At 54.7% G+C, this 20,527-nt stretch overlaps 1 pseudogene; it reads right to left on the bottom strand.

The window, feature by feature from the left end:
* Positions 1-20,527, bottom strand: part of LOC144937278 (pyruvate carboxylase, mitochondrial-like) — a 72,447-nt pseudogene that overhangs the window by 10,566 nt on the left and 41,354 nt on the right.

Below are 20,527 nucleotides of genomic sequence, written 5' to 3'. Positions count from 1 at the left end.
ACCCCTAACCCTAGTCACCTACTCACCCAGACACTAGTACTAGCCCTACCCCTAACCCTAGTCACCTACTCACCCAGCCACTAGTACTAGCCCTGCCCCTAACCCTAGTCACCTACTCACCCAGACACTAGTACTAGCCCTCCCAATGACCCCTAACGAACCAGCTAACCAGTCGCTAGTCTTGGCCCAAGTCAGGTTGTCAGGTTACTCTGTACATCTGGGCGTGCGTGTGCGAACGTGGTTCGTGGTGGGTCTGACGAGACTACTACAGGGAGGGGGGGGGGGGTTAGACACATGGAGGGGGGGGGGGTGACACAGGGAGGGGGAAACACAGGGAGGGGGGGACACAGGGAGGGGGGCTCAGTGGCACGCGGCCCCTCCCGACACCGCTCCACCCTCATCGCGGCGTGCGTGACGCCAACAACAATAACAACAACAAAGCCGCAAGTGATTAACTAAGCCCTCAACTTGTTCAAACATTGCCCGTGGGGCTGGCTGCTGCTGCTGCTTTGCTTGCCGTGTGTGTGCAGCGTGTTTGTGCGGAGCGATGACGCGTGCCCTTTGAGACGTCGTTCAAGACCGGCAAGTGAACGCACATTTGGTGGCAGCTCCTCTGGGAGGAATCGACGCAAACTCCGACGCAATGTTCAACCACAACCGCAGAAGCGCAGATTGCGATCCGACCCCAGCGTACCTCGCAAGCTAAGCAGAAAAACCCCGAGCCTGGTTAATACCTGGAAGGAAGACTACGTGGGTGTTCGCGGGGTGGCTAGGAGATAACAGTTCCACACAGATGCTTGAATCCATCTGTGTGGAGCTTCGAGCGTTATCTCCCCGGTGAGCGTGGGTTGTCTACAGAAGCTCGGATTTCCGACCCACCTGTCACTCGTGAATGGATTTGGGCAAAACTCCACGGGGCAGGACCCTCCTGAAAAGTCTGGTGACATCCGACCTACCGTGTAGCCTTTAGCAAACAGTTGGGGCAAGGACTATTAGTGAATAACACCTATAAAAGCGGGCACGGCACAAGAAGTGGGGGGGGGGGGGCAACACCACGCCCAGCCGCCTTTGTCTCCCCAACGCCCCATGCGCAGGACCAGTTCAAATATTGGCCACTGTGATAGGTCGTGAGCATGAATCAAACTCGGGTCGTCGGGTTGACAGCGCGGCGCGCTAACCGATACACTACCGCTCCCCCCATACAAACAGGACACACAGGGATGCTACCGGTACGTAATGGGGAACACATTGGACTGGCAATTAAGTGGTCGCCAGTACGATCGCATGGTGCAGCTATCCTGAATCCTCCACGCAGCAGTAATACTAAATGGATACACCACGGTTAGTCGATGGTGTCGGGTCGCGTGCGCCCTGCGGTAAAGCGTTGGGGGGAGGGGGGGGGCACTCTCCCACCTCTCCCAAGGCGTCTGGCCAGCGTGGAAGAGTAGGCCAAGTGCCGCACGAGAGGGGCTCTCGAGAGCTCCCCACCAGCGGGCGAGGCCCTTCCGCCGGTAGCAGCAGCGGCGGCGGCGTGAGCGAGCGAGCAATTCCACGGCTCTGCGGCCGTAAGCCCGAGCGAGCCGCTTTGGTGACGGGCACGCAAAGAGAGAGAGCCTCGCTCGGCCGGCATCGACGCGGCAACGGGTGGGTGCGAGACAGACGCTGCGGGCTGCATCCTCGCCCGGAGGGGTTCTGCGGCTATTTTTGGACTCGCGCGGTCTTAAACGAGTTAACACGAGAAAAGGTCTCCGCTGGGCTCTGGAATGGGCCAATTTGTGACGGTTATTCCAAAGCAGCTTGAGGCCGGGAATAAACAGCGAGCGGCAATTTCCCCTTGCCACAGGGTGGTGATGGAGCCCGCTCGTGGCACCTGGCGCGCGTTTAACCCTTCAACGGCATCCTGCAGCACGCGGTCTGTGGTGTGTCACTGGTGATTCTGCAGTGCCTGTGTGTGTGTCACTGATGTTTCTGCAGTGTCTGTGCGTGTCACTGGGGATTCTGCAGTGCCTGTGTGTGTCACTGTTTCTGGATTGCCTGTGTGTGTCACTGGTGATTCTGCAGTGCCTGTGTGTGTGTCACTGGTGATTCTGCAGTGCCTGTGTGTGTCACTGATTATTCTGCAGTGTATGTGCGTGTCACTGATTATTCTGCAGTGTGTGTGCGTGTCACTGGTGATTCTGCAATGCCTGTGCGTGTCACTGGTGATTCTGCAGTGCCTGTGTGTGTGTCACTGGTGATTCTGCAGTGCCTGTGTGTGTCACTGGTGATTCTGCAATGCCTGTGTGTGTCACTGGTGATTCTGCAGTGCCTGTGTGTCACTGGTGATTCTGCAGTGCCTGTGTGTGTCACTGGTGATTCTGCAGTGTATGTGTGTGTCACTGATGATTCTGCAGTGTATGTGTGTGTCACTGATGATTCTGCAGTGTGTGTGCGTGTCACTGGTGATTCTGCAATGTATGTGTGTGTCACTGGTAATTCTGCAGTGCCTGTGCATGTCACTGGTGATTCTGCAGTGTGTGTGTGTGTGCGTGTCAGTTTAACACATACGCTTTTACGACCAATATTACCCATTATAAGGATTCTTCTGGGTGAGCTCGTGTGTCACTGGCGATTCTGCAGTGTGTTTGTCCAGTGATATATATATATATATATTTTATACACGAACGCCCTTTTTGACACAGCAAATGTCTTCCTTGCTATATTAATGCCCTGTTGGTATAGAGTTGCTAGCCAGCACCTGTTGAGGTCACAGCATTGGCGCACAGGGGGAGGGAGTGACGTGGCCGGGCAGCACAATCCCTGGCTGCGTTTGTCTCCGCAGTGCTGACGCGCACGAGGAACTCAATTAAGGCCGATTCCGGCTGTCGTGGTGGGCCCACAACAGGCAGGCATTGCGCTCGCAATGGATGTGAACTGCGGGGAATTTTTCAACAATTTGCTACAGAAGGCCACCGAGCTTGTGCTCACGACACGAGCACAAGAAGTCACGGAGAGGTGCGCTCGACAATTAAAGACGCACATTGGAGAGGCGCAACCGGCCTTCATCCAACAGTGGAGAGATCAATCTTGATTTGAAGCATTCGTGATTGCAGGAATCCATACTCTTTGGTTCTTTCGGTAAAATCACGTAGGTAGAAAATAAAATAAATCACGATTATTTATTTTAGGGTAAAGTTACGTAGGTATAAAATTAAATAAATCACAATGATTCATTTTATTTTATACCCACGTGACATTTACCGAAAGAACCAAAGAGAGTGGAGAGATCACTTGACAAGATGACGATGGCGGTGCTTGAGCAAATCGATGTGTTCGGTGATGCTGGGCACGCCGATTGGCGCAGCGTTTGCACGACGTGGTTCGTACCGCACGGGGCAGCCCGTTGGAACGCCGTGTCATCTCTACGCCGTTCCTCACGTCCAGACCCCCTCCCCGCCGCCGCCGTAATCATCGTCACGGCGAGCCGCTCTCTGTGCTTGCGTCCAAGGAGTTTGGGGCGATTGGCAGACGGCGACATTCATTTAGTTCCTCCCGCGTTCATCGCGCACGCGCGCAATCCCCTCCAGTCGACGCCGTTGACGGAGAGCGGCGCGGACGAAAAAAAAGCAGGCGGGGATATTAAACGCGGAGAACCGCAATGAAGTGCAGCGTGAAGAGCCCACGGCGGCGCGCTCATCTCGTCCGCGCGACAACGGACGCGGATTTGGCACGCGACACGGCGCCATCGCAAGTGCCACGTAGCTCGTCGAACGGCTGCCCTCGCTGAGTCGCGCCGACCTGGCAGCCACTGGCGCCAGCAGTAAATAGTGAAGAGTCACTACCCGCCGGGTTATTAGAGACGCTCGCCCTCAGCCAACCCCCTGTATTTTAAAGCAAGTGTCAGGAGTGCGTCCTTTAATCCGGAGGATATTGCATTGCCCTCGGGCCAGGGAAACCTCACCGAGTCTCGAAGAGTCTGCGAGAGGGCTCCTGTGGGTCGTGCACTGGGGACGGTTTGACGAGAGTCCGTGACGGAACACTCAGCTCTGTGTGGCGGCACACCGAGGAGCCCGTACAGAAACCTCACCGCGGAACACGGGGCGGTGACGCTCGCACCTCCGCACGGATGGATTCATGAATCCTTTTTTTTACCGTACTGTACCGCCATCTCCAGGCCACCCTGTAGGCAAGGAAGGTTTGGGATTTTCGCAAATCTGTGAGCTACCAAGGCTTAAATATCAAAAGCATGTTGGGGAGGGGGGCAGGGAGGGGGTAGGGGGGACACGCTGAGTTAAACACCCCACTGGGTGCCGTCGTTGTGGCCAGAGGACTGATGGAGCTAATCACGTCCGGCACAGGCACGCACCAGGGCCGACACCCAGAACCCCGACATTCGGCACAGCCCCCACTCCCACCCCCCCGTTCGGTGACGGCAATCACGGTGAACATGTCGACCGCACACCCACAGCGTGACATTTACAAGGCGTTCGTCTTCGTTCAAGTAATCATACCACGTGTTAGTGTCGGACTTACGAACACTTTTAAATAACCCCTTCACGATTCCCACGCTCTGTTATTATTATTACTGCTCCACGATTGACGATTCCGCACAGACATGAGCGGTCTTCTTGTGCTGCGAGCGGCGTATTCATTTCAATCCTTCGATCGTTACATAATTACATAAAAGCATTTTGTAAGCTCAAAAGTAAACATGATTGACTAGGCCTGACGTAATTATACACGCGCGAATGATTAGTAAAAGCGTCGCCTGCGCCCGTCATGCAATTATCGCGTCAAAATTGGTCATCATCGACGTGGGCTGCGATCCCGATCTTCGGGGGAAGAGAGACCGCGGTTTCTGGCTGTGTGCGCGCTCGCTCATGGCACTCGCTTCGACAGCCTACGTGGCCCACAACGGGGGATCTTCGTCTTCTTTCCAGCACGAGCAACCCTCACAACGACAACGGCACCAGCGGCTGGCTTCAACCGACGCTGAGCGAGACGCGGTGCCGTTGCCTCGTTTCGGCTGTAAATAAATTTTAGGAAAAATCAGCGCGCCGCTGAAATTGCCGTTGCGGTCGCAATTTCTGAATTATAAGTTCGTTCGCCCGCGCTCTCCATTTTCTTTGGCGAGTTAAACGGCTCAATGGAAAATTCATGCTGAGATTACCTAATAAGCATTTGTTGATCGGTAGTTTGTTTCGGATTGATGTGTGGTGTTTATAATTCGTAAGGATACAAAATGACACGCGATACTGTCATGCTCGTAAAGGCATTTTGAAACACCCATCTCCCGCGTTCCTACTTAATAGTGCCCCCACTGATTAATGCGATATACATAATTGTTATAATCATGGCCTAATTTTAGTTTTCAGCCCACTTATTATTTCTCGCAAGAATCTTTCTCGCCGCTACGTGCGCCGTGTTCCAAAAAACCTCATCGCAGAGCTCCTCATCAGCCGCGAGCCAAGGACCACGGCAGAATTCCTAATGACCGACGGTCGAACAAATTTCATTTCCCCCCCCGACTCTCTGTGAGCCGGACATCCGTAGGATCCTCCGTGGCTGTGACATGGAGACCGGAGCCCTGTCCCCAACGTCGCGAATCTGGGCCGTGTTGATACTCGAGAGGCACGCGCACCAAGAAGGGTCAAATAACAAACAAAAAAGCTCCCATCAGTTGGTTAAAAAAATAATTATTGGTTCGAAAACGATGCATAAACTCATAAGATAGTGGCCTCCGGCATTCTTACTTTTGTCTGCTCACTTCTGAAAATATAGCGCAGCATTAACTTATTTCACACTGTTTTCTTTTTACTTCCGTCTTCTTGCGAGCAAAGGGTTGAAATAGCTCACACCGCCTCATCCCCTCTCAGACAGAGAACAGATTATGGGACTAATACACATCCTGGTTTAAATTTTGGATTTGAAATGTAATTAGAAACTTTTTTTCCTTCATTCCGAATTCAGCATATAATTACCCGTGGTTGCGGCATGGCATGCTGTCGTGGCGGAGAGAATCTGTGCTTTCTGCGGGAACGCCGAGCAATCCTCAACTAACTCTGGAGACGGCGTGCACTAGACAAGTCTCACAGACGGTCGGTTCAGCGCTTCAGGCAAACTCTGCAATGCTACCGTCGCCACTTCTCCACTATTCGTCAATGCAATGGGTTAAACTGCCGTTCGAATGGTCCAAATGTGCCGTGTGACCTCGTGAAATAATATTGTGTCTGCGAGCCACATCCAGAGACAAACGCGAGAGCGCGTGCGTGCCGCTGTCTGCCCTGTTCACTTGCGAGCCCCGGAAAGCAGGGGGTGGAGGTAATAATTTCAGTGTCAATTGCTGGAATGCTCGAATTCCGCGGTGATACCCACGAACGGGCACACGCCTTGCTCCCGGACGAATGGTGCGCGGACGCTAGCGCATCCAAACGCGTTTCATTCGACGCAGGATTCATGCTGGGTTGCACGTGCAGCTTGGTGATCTTTCCCGTCATGGGCGCGTTCACCACCGTCTCCGTCTTCATGGCACTCAGCACGCACAGGGGCTGCCCCTTCTCCACCTGCTGCCCTTCCTTCACCTTGATTTCGATCACGCTGCCCGGCATGGAGGCCCCCACCTGCCCCTTCACGCTCTTCAGCGCCTTGGGGTGCACGTGCATGTTCTGTGAACGAGAGCAGAAACCACGCAAACGCACAGACCGCTTTCTGCCTTTGTTTCACGAGTACTCGTGTTGACACAGCAGGTACTCGTTGAAGGCCGAGTCGATCTCAGGGAAGCTCGGGACCGGCTCGGACATCGTTCTCCACCGACGTTAGCCGTGGCCGGGATTCGAACCCGCGTCGCCGAGCTCACAGCGCAGCGCGACAACCACCGCCGCCCCTCGACTGCGGCGCACACCGAGTCTCGTGGAGACGATGGCTCACCCTGGCGAGGAGCAGCAGAGGACACCGCGAGATCACAGCGTGAGCCATCACCGCCAGCGGCCTTGCACAGCGTCCTCGACAACCGGTGGCCCCGCACGCACGCACGCACGCCGAGCGCGAGCCGCTCCCCCTCATCGGCCGGCGGTCGATGGGGTCGGAGAGGTCGGCGCTCGATTGCGGCCAACGCGGCGCAGGGCGGCGTGGCCCCCCTGCTGTGCGCATACGGAGGCGACGACGCAACGAGGTCGCGCGTTGCCGTCACCGCGCTTGCCACCCTCGTCGCGGGGGGCTTCCTGGCGACGCTGCCGATCTTTACTCTTTTCAAGACCACGCGATTGAACCACGTTCTTTATTAAAGGAATGAGAGCATCGCGCGGAGACATCGGCAATACATAATTTATATGGCGAATAAAAAATGCAGCGCCCCTCAAACGCGGCCGACGATTGGATCGTGCGTCTCTACCTTCATGGCCTTGGTGTCCTTGACGAGCACCGATCGGAGCTCCCCATTGAGCTCAAAGAACACCTCCCGGTGGCCCTTGTCGAGGTCTCCCAGAGCCAGCGCCTTAATGATCAGCGTCTTCCCCCTCTCCAGCTCAACCTGCGTAACACCCGTCGCGTTGTGAATTAGCGGCGACCTGAGGTTTGTTTATGAAACAAAAATGTCAGTGCCCTTACTTTGCGCGTGGGTACGGGTGCGCGGGCCTGTGCGTGCGTAAGCACAGGTATCCACTTCTTAACGAGACCGTGCGTTCGTGGAAGGAGTGCCGGCGTAACCGATGGCCTCGGGACAACGCAGTGTTGCGTGATGAATGCAACCCAAGTCGACGAGCGGCCAACGTGGGGCGCGACGATTCAAAGCGCGAGTCGAGCGGTCGCGGGGAAAATAACAACAATCGCCGGCGACAAACCGGAGGCCCCCTCGGGGAGACGGCAAATTCCCCGGCGTGGCGCCGCAACGCGTCAAGCGCGGGCGCTGCCAGAGCCTCGCGCGAGTCCCACGCACAATTATGGCGGGCCATATGCTGCCTACCGGCAAAGAGAAATTCCCCAAACAGAAGACATCCTTTAATGAGCTTCAAGCCTCAGGGTATGTCCCATTTCCCAGGTTAGATAATTGACCGATTTATACCCGGCGGGATAGACGAGTCAAAGGGAGGCAGCGGAGGAGAAAGCGAGGCATATGGGTTAGAGGGATCGACACGCGGGGTAATTACGCTCGGCGCAGCGGGGACGCAACAACAACCGCCACAACCGTGCGGGAGGGGGGAGTCCGCTGCGTTTCCAAACAGCTAACCGTCGTCTAAAGCGAATTTGAAATAAATCAAGAAATTAAAGATGTAACCGCAACGTTATTATTACTTATGCGTCACTCTTGACCGTATGAGTAAAAAGAAATCTCCACGCGTCTCTTTTTAAAAAAACGTACAACCGGATTTATAAAGGTCAAAGTGATTGTGAGTGCGTGCGTGCGCACGTGTCGGTATTTGCGTTTGCCCTCAGCTTGCCTTTTGGTCATCGAGAGAAATCGCCTCGGGCGTTTACGCAAAAAAATATCCGCGACGGCGCATGGAAACGTTGCGCCGACAACGACGACGCAATTCCACGGCTCCGTGAATTACGGCGGAAGCGGCGCGGTGAGCGACCCGGCCCGTCGCGGGGCCGACGAGGGATGGCGAAGTACGACGAGTCATTATGCCCGTGCATAATGCACGGGCATAATGACTTTAAACCCCCCGCCAAACCTCCTACGCATTTCACAAGTAGTACTAATCGCATATCTGTATTTCCCATAAATATGCTAAATTCCTCTTGATATGCAAATTATTTTGGCAAGGCGCTCTTTGCCCCTCCATCCCAGCTTAAATAGTCGCTCCAAGTCAGTTGTGGCCGAAACATCGTGAGAATTATTTTATTAAGTTGTATTTTTATTATTTTATTATTTCCATTCTACGTGACTTTACCGAAAGAACCAAGGAGATGAATCCCTGCAGTCACGAAAGCTTTAAATCGAAATCGCCTGGAGTTCTTCGGCAATTTGGGGCCCCTCCAGGAAGAGGCGAGTGTTGAGGCACTCGACCGACCCGAACTGCGCCTTGAACTCCTTGTACTCGTCGAACACCTGCAAGACACGGCGCCCCCCCCCCCACTCCGTGTGAGTCTACCGCCAACGCTGGCTCACCAGCCCCCCCCCACTCCGTGTGAGTCTACCATCAACGCTGGCTCACCAACCCCCCCCCCACTCCGTGTGAGTCTAACGCCAACGCTGGCTCAACAACCCCCCCCCCCCACTCCGTGTGAGTCTACCGTCATCGCTGGCTCACCAACCCCCCCCCCCCCCACTCCGTGTGAGTCTACCGCCAACGCTGGCTCACCAGCCCCCCCCCCCCCCACTCCGTGTGAGTCTACCGCCAACGCTGGCTCACCAACCCCCTCCCCCCCCACTCCGTGTGAGTCTACCGCCAACGCTGGCTCACCAGCCCCCCCCCCCCCACTCCGTGTAAGCCTACCATCAACGCTGGCTCACCAGCCCCCCCCCCACTCCGTGTGAGTCTACCGCCAACGCTGGCTCACCAGCCCCCCCCCCCACTCCGTGTGAGTCTACCGTCAACGCTGGCTCACCAACCCCCCCCCCCCACTCCGTGTGAGTCTACAGTCAACGCTGGCTCACCAGCCCCCCCCCCCCCACTCCGTGTAAGCCTACCATCAACGCTGGCTCACCAGCCCCCCCCCCCCACTCCGTGTGAGTCTACCGCCAACGCTGGCTCACCAGCCCCCCCCCCACTCCGTGTGAGTCTACCGTCAACGCTGGCTCACCAACCCCCCCCCCCACTCCGTGTGAGTCTACAGTCAACGCTGGCTCACCAGCCCCCCCCCACCCCTTGTGTAAATCTACCATCGCTGGCTCACCGCGCCGCCACTTCACCTCATTCCATCTCTGAATTTGTTCGTACGATGTTTGACAGCCCCCCTTGAGCGGGGGGTTATATTACACGTCAAGTAAAACCTTTAAAAAAAACATCACAAAGGCCAAGCATCTTAGCTTGCATTAAAAAATCTGCACGTTTAAACAACTTAACTTTTGTAGCCAACTCTGAACTTAACTCGCACACCGAGAAGAAACGCACATTTATTAACAGGCGCAACAACAAACCACTGCCGCATAGGAACGCTCGCATCACCCGTGCGGTTGAGCCACACGGAAACTTGCCAATGCTCGATGCTCGATAATGGACTGTTGAGTAAAACCCAGTCAATACCGCACACCGGAATGTCTCATATCCAGCGGGTGAAATTGACGGTGTGGCAGCTCTTGGCATCACTATCTGTGCATGTATATTTACACGCCTTCAGGGTCAGGTCCGTCCCATGCCTCCCGCCCCCCCAACCCACCATGTAAGCAGTTTTAGACTTTTGTAGTCGGCGTACTCCTTGTGGCGCAAGAAAGGCACTGTTGGCGTACCGAAAACCCAAACGGAATATTATGGATTTTCCGATTTAAAGCTTTCGTGACTGCAAGGATTCATCTTCTTGGTTCTTTCGGTAAAGTCAAGTAGAAGGGAAATAATGAAATAATAAAAATAAAAGAGAAATAAACATAAAAAATAGAACATGTTCTTCACCTGAGGACTGCTGCTTGCGTTGTGGCCGAAACGTCGTGAGAATTGCATTTTATTATGTTTTATTTTTATTATTTTATTTCCCTTCTACGTGACTTTGCCGAAAAAACCAAGAAAAGGAATATTATGTTTTTTTTCGTGCAGTCATTGGTGACCCGGCCAATATTGTCAACTCGCTACTGTGGAGAACCCAGCAATTATCACGGATGGCTGAAACCCGGATTCGAACCCAGGTTCTCAGCGGTATCAGCGCAGTGAGCCTCTGATGTCCGAGTGACCCGACCACCTCTGACTGATTGTATTTAATTTAACCGATTGAGTTTGTCCCACCGACTCAGCTAAACCAACGTGGAGACTGAGCGATAAATGCAGCTCACGTGCAGCAGCTCGACGGAACGTTGTGCCGCAAGACCACGAGAGACGATGACGGATTGGGGAGGCCTTCGCCCAGCAGTGGATAGACCACAGTCCGATGGTGAGACCCCTTAGGAAGGCCTTCACCGAGCAGTGGATAGACCATGATTGTTGGATTACGGGGAGAGGCCTTCGTCCAGCAGTGGATCGATCGCATCTGACAACGGTGCCCGATGTGGGACCTGCTGGCGCGTGCGCTGCGCCCCTGTGCTCGGCGAGCACGCCGTGCGGCGCACTCCCTTGCCTGCGGGGACACGGAGGCCGACACGACGTCCTCCGGGGTGATGTCCCTCCCGTGCCGCCCCTTCGGATCCTTCTCCAGCTGCACGAAGTCCGGGGGAGGCAGCGACGCCCCGGGGCGGCCCTCGGTCCGCTCCATGTCCTTCAGCATCTGGAGGGACACGACGGGGAAAGACGCACGGGTGAACGGACGGGCAAGCGGACGGGCAAGCGGTAGGCCTGACGGACAGCGGGCAAGTAGGACATAGGCAGACAAACAGATAGACAAACGTGTAAGCAGACAGCTATAGGGCGGGCAGACATGCAGATGAACAGACAAGACATTTAGAAAGATTAATAAATAGGCAGACAGAAATAGTCAAATATACAGACATATATACAGGCAGACAGGAACATACGCAGTCAGACAGGCAGACAGACAGACAGTTTGGCAGAGGGACAGACGAACAATCAAGCAGGCACACAGACAGACAAGCGAGTAGGTGGACAGATGGAAAACGGACAACCCTATGTGTAGCCATGGGAGTGCCATGTGAGGGAAGTCGTCCACGAGCGTGAACCAATGGACGTTCACCTCACTCTGTGTGCACGGCGGCCCCAGCCACAGAATCTAAACATTCCCATCACCGATTCAGGGCCACTACCAGCGGAGAGCACCTCCACAAACGTTCGAACAAAGAGATGTAATTTTTGTGCACTGACCGAATGTGCACGCGCCTAACGCACGCACGGAGGCGCGCATTAGGCACACGTGCCCGCGTTCACATGGGCACGCAGATCGTTAATTAATACATCCATGCTTAAATATGCGTGCTTCATTCGAAATGTTTCGTCGCCAACGTGACCCAACAGCTACGCACGGTTCAGGGCGCCGGTGCTGGCGAGCCGAGCGGGACGCTTCGCAGCGATCGCTTCGCGGGATTTGTATTTTTTTCGCAAAGACTTCCGGAGTGTTCTCCGACGGACGGACGATGGATGGTGGAGAGATAAAATAGCCTCATTCATGACGGACGCCAGGCTCATGCTTTGGGCAGGTGGCCCTAGTCCAGAACCCATGGCCCGTGTAGCAGCATCTGAGCATGTCGGCACCCAATTGATTGAGGAGGTGGATTGTCAGCTTATCTGTCGTTATTTATATTCTCCACAGCGACATGAGCGATTGCTTAAAAAGAAAAAAAAACTCAACACGTTTGTCAATAGCACCGTGGCCTTGAATGGAAAAGTATATAATAGGCAACGTTTCAGGCGATGGCCCCTTTTCATAGCACATCACGTGGCCATTCTTAATAGCCGCACGACGTGGCTTTTCGTAGCCACATTATGCGCTATGAAGGGTCATCGCTATGAAGAAGGGGCTATTTCCAAAAACGTCACATCATATATTAATTTCTTCTTTGAAGGCAAGAGTTTTATTGCCGAATGCATTGAGTATTTTATCATTTGTGCTCGTGCGCCACTGATGAGGCAATGACACAAAACAATTTGTTCAATTTCATATCTTAAAGGCGAGGATCCTTGCCTATAACATGTGGACGTTCACAGGGCATTGCTTCGAGCAAGGCTGATTCTGCTGACGATATACTGCATGTCGAGTAAGCTTGCCTTGCATAATTACGCACTTCGAGAAGGCCGTGGGGCTGACGCATTGTGTACTCAATACTTTTATTTCTCACGTGGAGAGACGCATATATGAAGGAGACGTGCAGGCAGCTTACCTATTTTGTGATTTTATATACTCCACAATTAGCAGTGATTATTGTGTGACCCAAATAAAATGCGCGCTGCAGTATAAACTGCACCGCACGACCCTAACCGGGACACAATGGACGTAACCGCCCACACTTTGTCGACTGCTAATTGCCTTGGACGAAGAGTGCGGCCACAAACCTGGAGCAAGATAATTATTCAGCTTTCCTGCAAATTACCTCCATTGTACCGTACACCGATGGAGCCAATTACGCAAATTAGAGACTTTTTGTCACATCCTGGAAAAGCCACGCGAAAGATGGTGGCCGGAAAGCCGTTGGATCCTTGGCGCACGCGAGAATCTGCCACACCGCTCTGCTCACCGGACAGAAGCCGCCTCTTAACCCAGTGCTCTGCTCACCACACCGAGAGGGGACTTTAACAAACGGGCATCGTGCAGACGAAATACCGATCGGCGCGCATCACCACCAGCGTCGCCACAACCCTCACTCGCAATCAAGCCAAACGTTCTCTCCGTTAGGAGGCAATCGTGATTGACAGTCATCCCTCAGCTACACCGCGACTAGATAGGCCGCGTTAACCTGCGGCGTAGTACCCGTGCCGCAATGCGTGCAAGGTAAATCGGCCGGAGAACTGCAGCCGGATTCGTCTCCAGGCGAACCGTGACACTTTCGGCGCCGTCCCCAATTTCTCGTGCCACACGCGCGGTGCATTCGCCGGTACGGTGAGTCTCCTTGCAGAGCGCTCGGCACACGCAACGTGAAATGAGCTGGCGGTGGGTGGATCGCTCGCCTGTGAATCATCGCGAGACAAAGCTGTTAACAATACAGACGCCTCGATGCTCTGTGTAAGCAATTTTTTCCAAACGCGCAAAACAAATGAAAGCCAGCGACTATGCTTCAAGAAATAAAAATCAATGAAATGTGTATATTATCAAAACGGCAAATTGTCCACGAGATCGATATATATATTATTTGTGGTGGCGGTGAGTGGCGGATTATCGTCGGCCCTCTTCCGAGGGGCTCTCCGCCCACCGAGGGAACCGCACCAGACGCCCGTTCGGGATGGGAGCGGCAGACGAGCCGCTAATCGGGCCCATTTTACCGCATGATTTATTTCATTTTATACCACAAACCCAATTTTCTGCTTCGAGAACTTAAAGACCGAGTGGACAGATGATGCAGAAAATCGCGATGTGTTCAACGATCATAAGCCCGATAAGCATCGAGGAGAATATTGTGCGAAGAATATTCGAGCTTCAACGCGCACAATTAAAATTCCTATAGGCCCACGCCGAGGAGGCTGTTACACCTCCGAGCTTTTCGCCACGACAATTGAATACGGACGGGGGCGGCGCCCGCTGCCACCAGGTGGTCCGGCGTTGGCGAGCCGCCTCCGAGACCGATGTTCTCGCTCGCTCGCCCCCCGTGGTAATAACGCGCCGCTGGAACGCTATCAACGAGCTTGTAGCTCCGCGGCGAGAGCCATCAAGCCTGCCGGCCCGTCTGCCGCCTTACAGACGCGCGGGGACGCGGCCGTGTCGAGGCACGGTTAGGAGGGCGGCGGGGGGAGCAAGAGTCATTGCCAAATGCGACCGACGAAACAAAACGATCGGACAGATTGGACATCTGCGATGCTGAACGCCGCAGCTCAGGTGGTTTTGTTTACCATCTGAAGGGAATACAAGCTCTTGTTGTAAGACTTGGGACAATGTTATTCGTCACTTACATCTTGAATTTGACCTACTTTGAATGTTTCGTGAATGTTGCTGCTATTGCTCGTCTTTAAACAACGTTGAGCGGAGGAGCAGCGGGCCAGCCACTGCACTGCACTATGCAACCTTTCACCTGAGTTCGACTCCCTGCCACAGCTAACATCGATGGTGAGTTTTTCTGCGCTCGCCCTGGATCCCTCCCTTCACCAGCTCGCGGTGACCAGTGTGGTGAAGTAGAGTCCAACAACTTCCAGACCGACAAGGTGTGGGGACAGCTTTACCTTCATCCAGGATGTATATTGTAAGATAATAAAAACATAAAACATTTGGACAATCAGCTACCGTAATTACAGCATTCTCAACTAAAGTCCAGGAAGGAGCCTCATCACGTGAGCTGAACACAGACACAAATCCCGGGCCTGAAAGATATTTTATCTCAGCAGCCAGCGTAACCGCGCGTGCCCTTTCAGTGACCGGCAGATGTAACGCTTAAAGAGAAGCACATCATTGGTGTGACCTCGACCATTATGGGAGGTGACCCCTGACCCCTTCGGGAAGATGATCCTGACCTTTATGTGGGGTAGGGCGGGGTTGTACCTTGCCCCATCGCCGCCCCTACGAGGGATATTTAATTATATTGCCAAGGGGAACGACAACAAGCTCATGAAAAATTTATATCGCTTTCACAGATCGCTCGGAGGGACCTTTTGCCCACGCTCTGAAAAGACGTGGGCAAAAGTACGGCACGATCGCCCCAATTGCCGGCGATTGCTAACATTTGCAGCGGCGGTATCTTTTTAAAAAGACGCCTCCTTCCGCGTGAGAGCCTCGCGGAGTCCGAACGGCCCCTGCGCCAATGCTCCTTCCGCTCTCCCCACCTCCCCTCCCGCCACACTCTCTTCCCCTCCCTCTTTCTCTCTCTCGGCTGCAGACAGCAGCTCATGACAGAGGGGAGAGGAGGGAATTACAAGGTGCGCCCCGGCACAGCGGCGCGCGCACAGTTTGACAGTCGGCGCTGCGCTGCTCTGGCACGCCGGGAGGGTGCGCCGCCGTTGCCGCGTTGGCGGTAATAGCGGCAGCCCTCTGTGTGTCCCCACCGCGCACGTGGGTCACGTGGCTCCCTGCTGCACGCGGGCCTCTGTATGGCCATGTTCAGCCGATTCATTTTTTTTTTTTAAACATCATCATCGATTAACCATCATCGTCAGCAGGCGTGTTCAATTCACTGCTGGATGAAGGGCTCCCCAAGCCGTCACAACTCACGCCTCGTCGAGTGAACCTTATAAACAGTATAAATATTAAATGAAGTGTCTGAATTTGGTCTTATTTTAAGCAGTGACAAGCAGACGTCTTGATTTAAAGTGGGGAGTTTTTTTTTTCGTACTGTCCCTGGATATTGATGAGGGCCAATTTGAAGAAGATTAAAAACCACCACTTGAGGAGCCTCATGGGAGGGTGGCCCTTGACACCCCTAACCTGCAGCACCACCCACCAATCACGCGGCGTCGCGTCACAACGCACAGACGCGTCCATCGACTCGCCCATCTCGCAACGCACCACTCGGTGCCAGATCACCGCCCCAGGAGTTGATTGCACAGAGCGAACTCGGAGTCTCTCTTTCAATTGCCTCCTGATTCATACGAGCCGGAAAAGTCGGAGTGATCTCCTGCTCAAATGAGCACTGACGCGGCGCGCACGTCCTGCTTGCCTATCTGGGTTTGTGGGGGAAATTCCACAGTCGCATGGTGGGAACATGTTTATCCATAGGACAACTGCCGCTTGCTCTACCGCTGAGCCACCTGGCCATATTGTGCATTCATTCAAACTCGAGGCATACTTTTATACAGCTACATATGCTCTGCAAAGATTGGTAATTGCACGGTGATGCAATTTTCATTTCAGAGTTGGAATATCCTGAGTTAATAAAAAAAAAACTTTATTGGTTGTAATTGTGCAAGAAATATGAGAACCCGAGTGAATCCCGGGCGGCCGAGACCCAGATTCGAACCCAGAAGCTCGACGGCTGCCGCTTGCTATAACCAAAGCCCGACCGCTACTCAGCGGTGCTGGCTCAGTGCTCCGGCGCGGTTATCGCAGCCCCAAGCCACCCTACCGCCTCGTCCGCGCCAATTAAATATCGCGGCGGCAGAGCGCGGCGCACAGCGGTGAGTCCGGTGACTGATGTCACCAAACGAGGAGCCTAATGTCCCATTCCTGCGCAGCGCGAATCCGCCCGTGATGACGACGACGACGATGATGAGACAGGAGAGGTTTGCGTTGCACTTTTGCGCACAAAAGGAGCGCGATAGAGCGTGCGGACATTTGCGGACGCGCCATTGAGCAGCGTTCGGCACGAGGGCCGCGCTGCCGTTATTTATGGCGCGTAACAATGGAGTCTTCCTCGGCGCTAGAGCCATAAACAAAGTCTCAGCAGAAGCGCCGGCGACACCGAATCCATCAATCACCGCTGACGGCTCACCACCGAAACGGGAGGTGGCGGGCCAGCGGGCGGCCATGTTGGCGCACCGCGGGCACGGAGACGGGGGCGGCGCTACGGCGAGGAGGGAGAGGGAGCAGGAGACGGGGGGGGGGGGAGAGGAAAAGTGCTTTCTGGAAATATCCTTAGTAGCCTCCTTTGCAGTGATGATCATGATGATGGCGATGACAATTAAAAAAAACTCAACACACCGCGTGAAAGCTTTGACAGGCAGAGGCTGACGGCGGTGTTATCGGCGAGTTTTAGAGTGGGCGCTGCAAGAGAGAATTTTCGCGGCGTTTGCCTAAATCCTTGCAACAGCCGGCAGCAACGAACACTCTGCCTGCGACGGTGCAAGCTGGGTGTTTTTTTCCTGCACGTGACGTCGTGCGGTGTGACCCAATTACGTTCCGGTCACGCGCGCCGCTGTCGCCTCCTTAAACAGCGCACGCCATCGAGCCAGATCTGCGCCACCGGCAAAAATCACGGAGCCGACGCCATGGGCAGGATTCGACGAGAGAGAATTAATTAAGATAGCGCGATTTGACTCGGGGCTACGGCCGCGATCCGCACGTGCCACGGTTTCCACGAGAAAATCCGACGTCGAGTGCCCGCTGCACGTAGCCCGTATCACCTCGCCACTATAACACTGCAATAATTACTGTTAATGATCCGTAGTGGTATCGCAATGATCCACCGTCATCTAAGGAGATCTAATGCTATATAAACTCCGTTTAATTAACGGTCCAATCGTTAAGGGTCCACGGTGAAGTGACGCGACACCATTGGGGAGCTTGCTTGAGGAATTTTATGGGTCCTTTAATATGATTGGGAACTGCACAGCACCTCTGTACTAACTGAATTATCGCCCTATTATAAGCGATTTGGTTGACTGCAACAGATCTCTTTATTGCCGTGAACGTGACGCACTTGGCAAAAAATTATAATTAAAAACTTCCTCAAAACGGTGACCGAGTTTTTGACCCAACGAGCACTAGCGGGCGAAGGGCCGCAATAATTCGTATTTGCCTCGATTGGCTTCGAAAACGAACGACGGGACGAGGCCCAAGACGGCAACGAGAGGCGGATGTCAGTCGCCGGTTCGGTCGCGGCGCTCCATCCACGTGCGTTTAATTCCCGTGCGTAGAGACAAACCATTAGCAAAACGCTGATGCAGCGGCAGCGGCCGCGTCTAAATATAGGTCGCCACAAGCCCGGCGTAATGTGCTTTGTTTGCGGGAACGAGCAGCGGGCCTTGCAAACGACCCGCGAGCACTCGTGGCCGCCCGCGGAAAGCCCCGTTCGTCTTCCCGCATCCCCTTGTGGTCACCTTCAGTGTAACCGATAGAACGCGTCCCAGTTTATAACGCATTCTGACACCTCTTTGATGTGTGGGGGATACATAAATTAAAACGTAATTTACAGTCGTTTCAGAGATTTAAAGAATTACCCGACATTGCAAGTGTTCAATAAAGCATGCCAAGTGCATTACTTCCAGCTCCGGGCTTGTACGCAAGGTGATTTATGAACGATCTAAGGACCATAACGGGTGCCATAAAAGGCATTATATGTGAAACGGTGAATGAGACTCATGCGGTCGACTGTCACTCAATGTAATGTCTACAGCGGCGTTGTTTCCAATAGGAAAGCTTGCCAGGCGTTATCCCCGCGCAGGCACAATTACGCCGTGACGGGCGTAGAAAAAAAACACGCATCGCAGAGAGCAGAGCGTTTGCTGGCGAACGAAAACTCGCAAATTGAGCACCGGCAAGCTCCCGCGCCGCGTGCGCCGCCAGAGCGGGATGACACGGGGCTCGTCGCGAGTGACCGGCTGGAGTGGAGGACGCCACGACCCCTCCGTGGGTCACGCGCAACAGGAGGGGCGGGAGCCGGAGCCGCCCTCCTCTGCACGCTCTGCAGGGGTGATCGATCGACTTGCCCGGCACTGCTTAACAGCTATAAGCGTTGTCCACAAGTCCTCGGTGAGGTGGGGGGGGAGGAGGTCCTGACGATTGGGTCGACGAACGATTGCGCCGCGCCGGCCCCCCGCACGCGTCGTGAGCGAGGGGTTCAACCAGCCGGGGGACGCGCCGCGCTCACGGCTCACGACGAGGTGGGCGAGCGCCCACGCAAACGTGAACCCCGGCGATGGCTCCCGCGTCGGCCCGCGAGCCGTCGGCGATCCACCGGCGTCGCCCACGCGCTCTACCGCGGTCCTCGTGTCGCAAACGCCGCCCTCGCTACCCGCAGCAGTTTGTCCGATTTCGTGGTTTTGCGTTCATTTGCGCGCGTCACGTGCGTCCGTGTGTGCGCGCGGTCTGTGGGCAGGCGGCGATCGCTTGTCCGCACGAGAGAAGTAACGTGCGCCTCGGGGTAGACGCGTGCGTATGCTAGCATTGTGTGGATTTATTATACCCATCGTAGAGCGTTTACAGCCTTCGGTGGCTCAGCATCTGCATCACCTTTCACAACCAGTTGTTCCCGCATCCATTTAGTTACACGGCATCCGGAGCACGGCATCTACCGCTACGACCCATCGCTCACGCCAAACTAAAACCTCGGGGATGTGGAGGCGACGCCACGCCGCAATCCGTCTCACGCCCTCTCTGGCCGTCAATCAATCTCATCCCGCTGGCCATCGTCCTCCTCCTCTAGCTGCGTGTCCTGCCCACGCCCACATACGTTCTCTAACGGTCAATATCGTGTTCACGATTCGCGCTTGGCTCCCTGACCATGCGCTCCGGTCTTTCCCAACAGTGATTCCAAGTAAACGCCTCTCCACGCTTCTCTGCGTACGCTTCGTCTGCTGCTTACGTTTTGTTTGGGTCACTGTCCCTTGCCCCGGAGGCCATCGCGGGTGACGCGCAGCCCAAATGATGCAGGCAGGCCGGCGTGTCGCTTTCCAATTGTCAAATTCAGCCGTCCGGCAGCGCTCGACTCATCTTAGACCCAGCCAGTTTCATAAACACGAGCACTGCTCTTTGTCGTTGTTGTCGTTGTGGTTCGCCGTCCTCATCGTTGTTAAAACAGAGCGGCCACGTCGCCACGCCGGCGGTGCACACGGCCTGACCGACGAGGCACGCGTTTACCCAGGGGGAGAAAGTCATGGAGGGGTCCGCTCCAAACACCGTCATTTCCATCACTCGCGCAGCGCGCCTCGCTCCGCCGCGCCACGGCACCGCCCAGCCTCCACCCCGACCCCCACCCCCAACCCGCTCCCTGCACTCGCCAAATTGCCTTCACTCAACAGAACACCGATAATAACGGAGCGCTCCCATCACTGCCCGCCAGACTCACGAAAGTTGATGAACGTCCCCCTCCCGTTCCGTGTACTCGTGAAGTTGCCCGAGACTCCTTCTGGGCACAACACTGACAAATTAAGCCCACGTGTGCAGCGCCCAGAAGCGTCTACCCCTTGAAGTGTAAGTAACCTCGCGGTATTGTGGCTTA

Source organism: Lampetra fluviatilis, chromosome 18 (assembly GCF_964198595.1).
Source record: "Lampetra fluviatilis chromosome 18, kcLamFluv1.1, whole genome shotgun sequence".
Lineage (NCBI taxonomy): Eukaryota > Metazoa > Chordata > Hyperoartia > Petromyzontiformes > Petromyzontidae > Lampetra > Lampetra fluviatilis.
Note: the sequence above shows the minus strand (reverse complement) of the source record. Positions and strands in the feature narration are given on the sequence as shown.